Below are 7,401 nucleotides of genomic sequence, written 5' to 3'. Positions count from 1 at the left end.
CGCGGCGGGGAGGGCCGTCTGCACCCCCCGTGCCTCGGCACGCCCTGCAGGAAAACGGGACAACGCACCTCGGCCTCGCAGAAACTGAGTTAATACCAGGAGAACCCGGCCGGGGGGTCCTGATTTTTTTTTCCAATATATAATGTAGCTGAAAGCTGAGTTTTAATTTAATTAAAAGTGAATCCTTGCCGTGGTAGCCGCTTGTACACCCTAGGGAATTTATCCCGAAATTCATCCCGACATTCTTCAGGTGCCTCCTGCACGTGTTGGCAGCCTGGATGGGAATGCAGGTGGGAATCAGGAGCTCTGTTATCCCGCCTTAATAAGACCTGATCACTGATTAATTAGGGCATGATTAACTTAAGGCTATTATTGGGAGCTCTGTGTGAGTGTGTATCTATTTTGGGAAGAAATTTAGGGAATATGTTTCAGGAAAGGTGAGCCACGAGTGGCTCCACCAAAATTCCCTCAAGCAAGAAAAGAGTTTATTGGAGTGAAATGAACACAAGTCAGCCCCCAGTGACCGAGGGTTTCAAATGTCACATCCCCTGGTCGGACGCCGGTGGTGCTGGGAATCTGCAGCTGGATGGGAGCACAACCGGCCCTTGGAGAGCAGGGAATGGCAGGAACTGCCTCCAGTCTCCAGGATTGTCCCATCAATCACATTTGTCTCCGGGACTGCCTCAGTTCTAACTCCAAGTGTTGTTTTCCCCTTGGAATGTCCCATGTGGAAAAGCTCCGAATTGAAAAACCGACTGAAAATGAAAGAGCAGGAGGTTGTGGAGCTTCCCAGACACCAAAAATCACCTTCCATGCATCTCCTGAGCACCCGGCCAGGCCAGACTTGAGTTCCTGCCATGTGTTCCCCTTAATTTGAGTTATTCCCCAAATTCCAAAGGCTTGACAGCACACGCAGAGCTTCTGGAGCATTTAATACACTTTTCCCTAAAATTTCCAGGGAGAGAATTCTGAAACGATTCTCAAGGCAAAGGGAAAAACACCTTTCCACTTAATTTCAGGGTTGCATTTCTTCCTATGTAGAATAACATTTAATGGCCAAAACACTTCATCTCCTTGCTGATGTTTTTAAACCGAAATACCCAGGAGTTCCCGTGACATTAATATTTTTAGTATTTGGATTTTTCAGAAGGCTTTTGTTTTCCCAAATGTTCCCCCAATGGCCTGAATTTCCCAAATTCCCGAGCAAGCAGGAGCCGTGGTGGCTGAGCTCTGGAAGGCAGTGGTGTGTCACTAACACCGTGTCATTAACACTGGGGGAAATCTCCAATTGCGGCTTCCTGCAGAAAAAGCTGCCAGCAGAATTCGCTCCACGACTTTCCCTCCCTTGCCAACGTGTATTTTGCTCCCCAGGCCCTCTCTGCTGCTCGGAACACACCATTCCCTGGGAAAATGCCTTTTTTCCCCTTAAATGAACCATCAGGAAATACTCGTTTCTTTTTCTCACTTTTCAAATGTTGCCCTTTCATTTTTCGTGGTTTATACCTCTGTAAGTCCCAAGTCCTGCACTGGGATGCAGGAACCGAGGGAAGCACAAGCATGGGATCGTCATGGGATCATGGATCAGACACCAAAAGCCTTGTTTCCTGCAAACGTGACATTTAAATCACCCCCCATGTGCTGAATTAACCCCACTCTGACCAGTAATCCCAGCCCAGCCCCGGGACTGGTGGTCCAGCCCGGCTTTCCACACTTCCCGTGCCAGGCCCCGATTCCTTCTGTGCACAGCTGATGATGGGAAGAGCCTGAGGAAGTCCTGGAGCTTCTCCTTGGGCCAGGAAAGGTCAGGGAACCAAAGTGTCAGAGTGCCAGGATGGATAAAATGCCCCAAAGTCTCCATCCCAGGGCTGAAATCGTTGGCAGTTTCTAATTTTTTTTTTTAATTTTTATTTTTATTAAGGAAAAGGGAAAGGAAGTTGGAGGTGTTTTCCCTGATTACCACATTATAATGTCGATGGGAAAAAAGGCAGAAAAACGATGGCATTTTGGTGAATTTCCCCCATTTATGACCATCAGAATTTAAAGCTTTTATACTTCTCAAGCAGCTCCAAGGGGAGGAAAGATGTTTTTCCTCCTCAGTTCTGCTCAGAGCATGGAATGACTCCACTTGCACAGCTCCCCATTTCATGGAAAACAATGGGCTCTCCCTGGGCAATTTTCCTGGGCAAAATGGCTTTTTAGAGGAATTCATGTGGCATTATTTCCCGATTCCAGGGAAATCTGAGTTATCCAGATATAAATGCTCTAGATTGCATTTCTTACACACCCCCAGGTAAATGTGAGCTGATACCTCAGCTTCCAGATCAATTATCCCTCAATATTTTCTTTCAGATGAAATCTGCCTGTCAGAGGATGATTTGTAGCTACTGAGGCATGAATTTAATCCCATTTTTCGATGGGAATTAATATTATTTCTGGGAAGCAGAGAGAAGGGATGGCAGCTTCTAACTGCAGGGCTGGCAGGTTTTAATTTGGAGTATTTTAGGCTCGGCTTAGGTGCTGCTGGCTGGTGTTCCTGAGGGCTCCTCCCACTGGGATCCCGGGGATCGGAGCCGGAGCAGGACGGGGTGACAGCCCCTCCCGGGAGAGCTGCCCACAGCAGCCGGGGCCGGGGCCGGGCTGTCAGCTGCAGCTCCGGGAACTCGGGCTGGGGCTGGAATTTTCCTGCAGTAATTAGTCTCTCTGTGAGTTTTTAGGCTCCGTGTCATGTTGTGAAGGCAACATGTTCGACAGCGGTACCTGCCGGGGGAGGATCCGCGGCAGCCGCATTTCTCATGCCAGACAGCGGAAAAATGGGATGTGAGACTTGGGAACGGCGGGGGGCACGGTGACTTTCAGCGACAAGGAGGATCCCAGCCAGTTGGCAAATGTCAGGCCGGGCCTCCTGCCTCTCCCTCGGCTCCTTGGGCCTCGGAAGTGCGGGCAGGTGGCGTTCCCCTGCCGGAATCACCTGTGGCACCTGAAAACCGGGCAGTGGAAAACCGGACAGGTGAAAGTGCTGCACAGCCTCGGAGGGAAGGGATCTCACCCCGTGCTCAGGGATGGGAATGGATCCTCGACTTCAATGGATTAAATGTCAGCTGGAGTATTTCATTGCTCTTAATGCTCTAAGTGGAGTCCTTCCATATGTTTGGGAATTGTTCTAATATTGAGGGAATACTGTCAGAACTGGTGATTTCCAGCTGGCTGTGGAGCTGGGAAGGGACAGGCCAGCCGCCTCTGGAGCTGCTGGTGCTGCAGATCCCTGGGATCGGGTACTGGATGGCTCAGTGAGGGACACCAGCCCTGGGCTGCAGAGGGAGCAGATGGAGAGCACGCTCCGGAGCGATTCCCATCGCCTGGAAGGATGGTGGTCTCTTTCCCATGGCACGCTCAGAAATCATCTCGGAGCATCTCATCCATCACCCCCAAATTGCTCAGCAACCTCCAGGCCAGCGGGAGCGGGAGAGCATCTGTTCGTGCCGCCGGAGCCGCGCTGACGGAGTGCCAGGGGCGGCGCTCCCGGCCCGCTCCCCGCTGTCGGGAGCCAAGGTGGGGCTCGGAGGTGGATGGAGCCCCTGGGATGCAGTGCCCCAAAGGGCTGCCCCCGGTCAGTGACTGTTTGGTGGGGTCTGGGACAAGGGCAGCGCTTTGCCAGGTGCGATTCCAGAGTGAAATGGGGAAAATGGGAATTCCCACGCAGGACAGGACCCCCTCCCTTGGCACCCCTGCCCGAGGTGACAAGAGAGGGGACAAGGGCACTGCTTCCCAGTGGGAAGCATCCTGAAATACGCTGTAATACTGCTTTTGTGAAGGATGTGGGATTCCATAATTGGGGATGCTTCATGGAAGTGAAACTCCCAAATGTTTTAGGGCTTGCAGGACACCGTTATTTTTAAATCCCCACATTTGTAGGAATTGTAACCAAACACCTTTTCCAACAGGAATAAAAGCACAGGCTATTTGGTGGGTGGCAGCTGTGGCCAGAGCCATGCCATAAAAATCCATGCGTGGGGCTATTAATCCAGGCAGGAATTCTGCTGGCTCTGTGCAGGGTGTCTGGAGCAGAGCCTTCCCCACAGCTCACGCTGGGATATTCAGGGAGATGTTTTCCCAGTGTGGCAGTGCAGGAACCAGCAGAGCTCCTTGGAGCCCTGGGGGTACCAGGCATCCCTGAGGAGAGGCGGGATCTGTGCCCTCCCAGCGCTGGCCGTGCCTCGGTTTACCTCTGGGGTGACCTCCGCGTGCCCTCTCCCCTCGGAGCCCCCTGTGCCGGTGCCAGGTGGGGGCTGGCGTTCCCGCCGCGGGAAATGCCAGCCTGCCCGCGCTTCCCATCACTAGGCAACGGCTCCATCCCGGTTTCTGTGCTCCCAGTTGGCACCTCCCACCATGTTCTTGCTGTGCAGGGGATGCAGAAGCCCAATTTCTATCTTTGGGTGCCAGTGCACGTCGGAGGCACCGGCGCGAGCACGGGGAAATCGCTGGCACGCAGCGGGCGGGTGACACGGGGACCCCGCGCGCCTGGAGCTCCTCGGCGCAGGGCCGGGGGCTGCCGAACCCAGGCCAAAAAAGTTGGGAGGGTTTTTTTTTGTCACATCCCAACTCGGAGCAGCTCAAAGAAACAAACACTTTTAATGGAGCATATGCAGGCGCCAGAGAAGGAGAAGCTTCACAATGCATCTGCTGCGGGACCAGAAGGCTCCGCCGAGGTGTGAAGTGGGAGGAGAAAAATTCCGAGTGGATGATGCCAGAGAAGATTGCAGAAATATTAAGCAGAAGGAATGTAAACACGTGGAGCTGGGGAGGGCTGGCACAAAGAGCCATCGGGTTCAGGGCCGTGGGGACGGCCCCAGGCCCCACCCAGGAGTGGCCGTGGACACCTTTGCTGGGTGCTCCCCATCCCAGGAGCCTTTCCCCGCCGCTTGGCTCTGACTGGGTGTTCAGGCTGTGTCCCAGGCCAGGCTGGATGGGGCTTGGGGGAACCTGGGCTAATGGAAGGTGTCCCTGCCCATGGCAGGGGTGGAATGGGATGATCCTTCAAATCCTTTCCAAGCCAACCCATTCCATGATTCTCCAAGGCACCATCAGAGCTCCTCCACTCAGCTCCCAGGGCCCGGGAGCCTCACAGATTGATTTCCATTTTCCATAGGGAACAACAGCTTCACCGTAATATCGATTTCCACGCAACGTGTTCCGCTGCAAACATAAACACTGGGAACACCTGCCTTCGCTGCTGATAACGGGGAGGGCTCCTTATCAGCGGGAATATCACCTCATTACCCCTGTTCCGCATTCAGGAGCGGGCAGGGCTTATCTCTTCCAGCCAGTGGCCAAACTCTGCTCTCCCTCAACCCTCGGCACCGCGGAGAATCCAGCGAGCCTGCGCACTCAGAGCTGGAAGCAGGATCTGGAGCTCTTACTCCTTAATTCTTCTGATTAAAGGAATATTTCCCAGTTTCAGAGCTGCCTTTCTGCTCCCCTCTGGCAGGTGCAAGGGGCTCTTCCCCCAGTACCACCAGCAGCTCCAGCACAAGGCAGGATTGGGATGTCCCAGGAAGGGTCCCTGCCTGTCCTCAGGTGCTTTTTGGGAACTCCAGCACAGGGTGTCCCCCTGAGCACAGGCTCCAGTCCGTGCTGGGAATGGCCAGCAGGATTTCTGGGGCTGAACCACTGAGGCTCAAACTGACAAGGGTTCCAAAAGAAATCCCAAGGGGGGGATTAAAACTCCCAAAGTGGAGTTTTGCCCTGGATAAACAGCAGTGTCCTGTCTGGGTGCTGTCCCATAAGTGACCCTTGCTGTCAGCCATGACTGACTCCCATCTCCTGTCTCCCATCTCTTTTCCTGACACCCTGCAGCCAAATGCCCAGTTTTCCCTGTGCCAGGGCAAGGTGACTCTCTCCCGCTCGGCATCCCCAGGGAGGCCGAGCCGAGGGGCCGTGGCTGCCAGGGCAGCTTTGCCCGAGGTTCCGGCCACGGAAGAGCCAGCGGCATCTGCTGAGGTGGCCGGGAGACAGTTTAATGTATTCCTCTGACCTTTCCAAGCGCTTCTCCAGCTGCAGCTGCCTGGTGGCCCACCAGGGACATGTGTGCTCTGCTTGGGAGATGGAGCTCCCATCTCCCTGACCAGGGAGGGAAAGAAAGGAGCAGCTTCCCAAATGCTCCAAACCAGCTGGCAGGTGCTCCCTGGCCTTCAGTGGCCATGGCTGCCAACAGGAATGGCATGGAATGGAATGTTTTCAGTGACCACCCAGCCCACTGCCTCTGGATGAAAGGTGGTGACTGGGATACAGCTGGAAAGATATAAATATATAATTCCTGCACTTTCCAAGGTCACATTCTGCAGACTTGAACTGGCTTCCCAGGGCTTTGGGTAAGGAAAGATAAAATAAGCCATGGGCAGGATCCCAGTGGAATCTATTTCCCATGGAAATTGATCCAACAGCACGTGGCTGTGGCTCCCAGCTCCCTCCCAAGGGCTGGGATGGCTGCTCCCACCGGCACATGCCGGTATCCCGGCTGTGGATGTCACCCCATGTGTGCACGGCAGCCTCGCTCCCCCTGAAGCCGGGGCACGTACGCAGAATTCCAGAGGAATAATGAGGGAAAGATGTTTGCCCCAGTAAATGAGCCTCATTAGGAATGTGATGGGAGCCATCAGGACCGAGAGGTTCCCAAATTCCTTTAATATCCATCGTGGGTAGCTCCTGAAGAGTCGTTGCAGCACCTGCACGCGGCGCTGGCTGCGCCAGGCCCTGCTCGCACCACGCCCTCCCCGAGCCCCGAGAACGGCGGCCGCTGCTCTGGAGGAGCCAATGGTTTGTGGGAAGCAGGTAATGACTATTCCCATCTCAGCAGCTTCCTAATGCAAGCTCATCCCGAGAAATATGACACATCCGCCTCCTTTGGAGGCAGCTCATTAAAGGCGGAGGGTTTGCACTCCCACTGCTCCAGGAAGATGCTGCATTTTTCAAATTTGATTCCTGAACCAATTAGTTTTCCATCCTCTAAATGCCTCCTTTATCCTCGGCGCATTATCCGGCAGCGCTGTCGCTGCTTTAATGGGAGTCATTATTTGAGCTGGAATGTTGGGGCTGGGGAGTCACGTTGGTTCCGGTGTGTAAAGTACAAATGGAGGTGTCATTTCCAGAGGGGGCCCAGCCCTGGATCCCATGGGATCTGCTCCAGGGTGCCCAGAACAGCTGTGGCTGCCCCTGGATCCCTGGAAGTGTCCCAGGCCAGGTTGGATGGGGCTTGGAGCAGCCTGGGCTAGTGGAAGGTGTGGCATAGTGGCCCGTGGCAGTGGTGCGACTGGGTGATCCTTAAAATCCCTTCCCACCCAAACCATTCAGGCATTCCATGATCCCGTGAAAGCAGAGCCTTACCTGATTCGTTATTAGCAGCAG

The sequence above is a fragment of the Corvus brachyrhynchos genome, unplaced genomic scaffold, assembly GCF_000691975.1.
Source record: "Corvus brachyrhynchos isolate BGI_N302 unplaced genomic scaffold, ASM69197v1 scaffold297, whole genome shotgun sequence".
Classification (NCBI taxonomy): domain Eukaryota; kingdom Metazoa; phylum Chordata; class Aves; order Passeriformes; family Corvidae; genus Corvus; species Corvus brachyrhynchos.
This window is presented reverse-complemented; position numbering follows the sequence as displayed.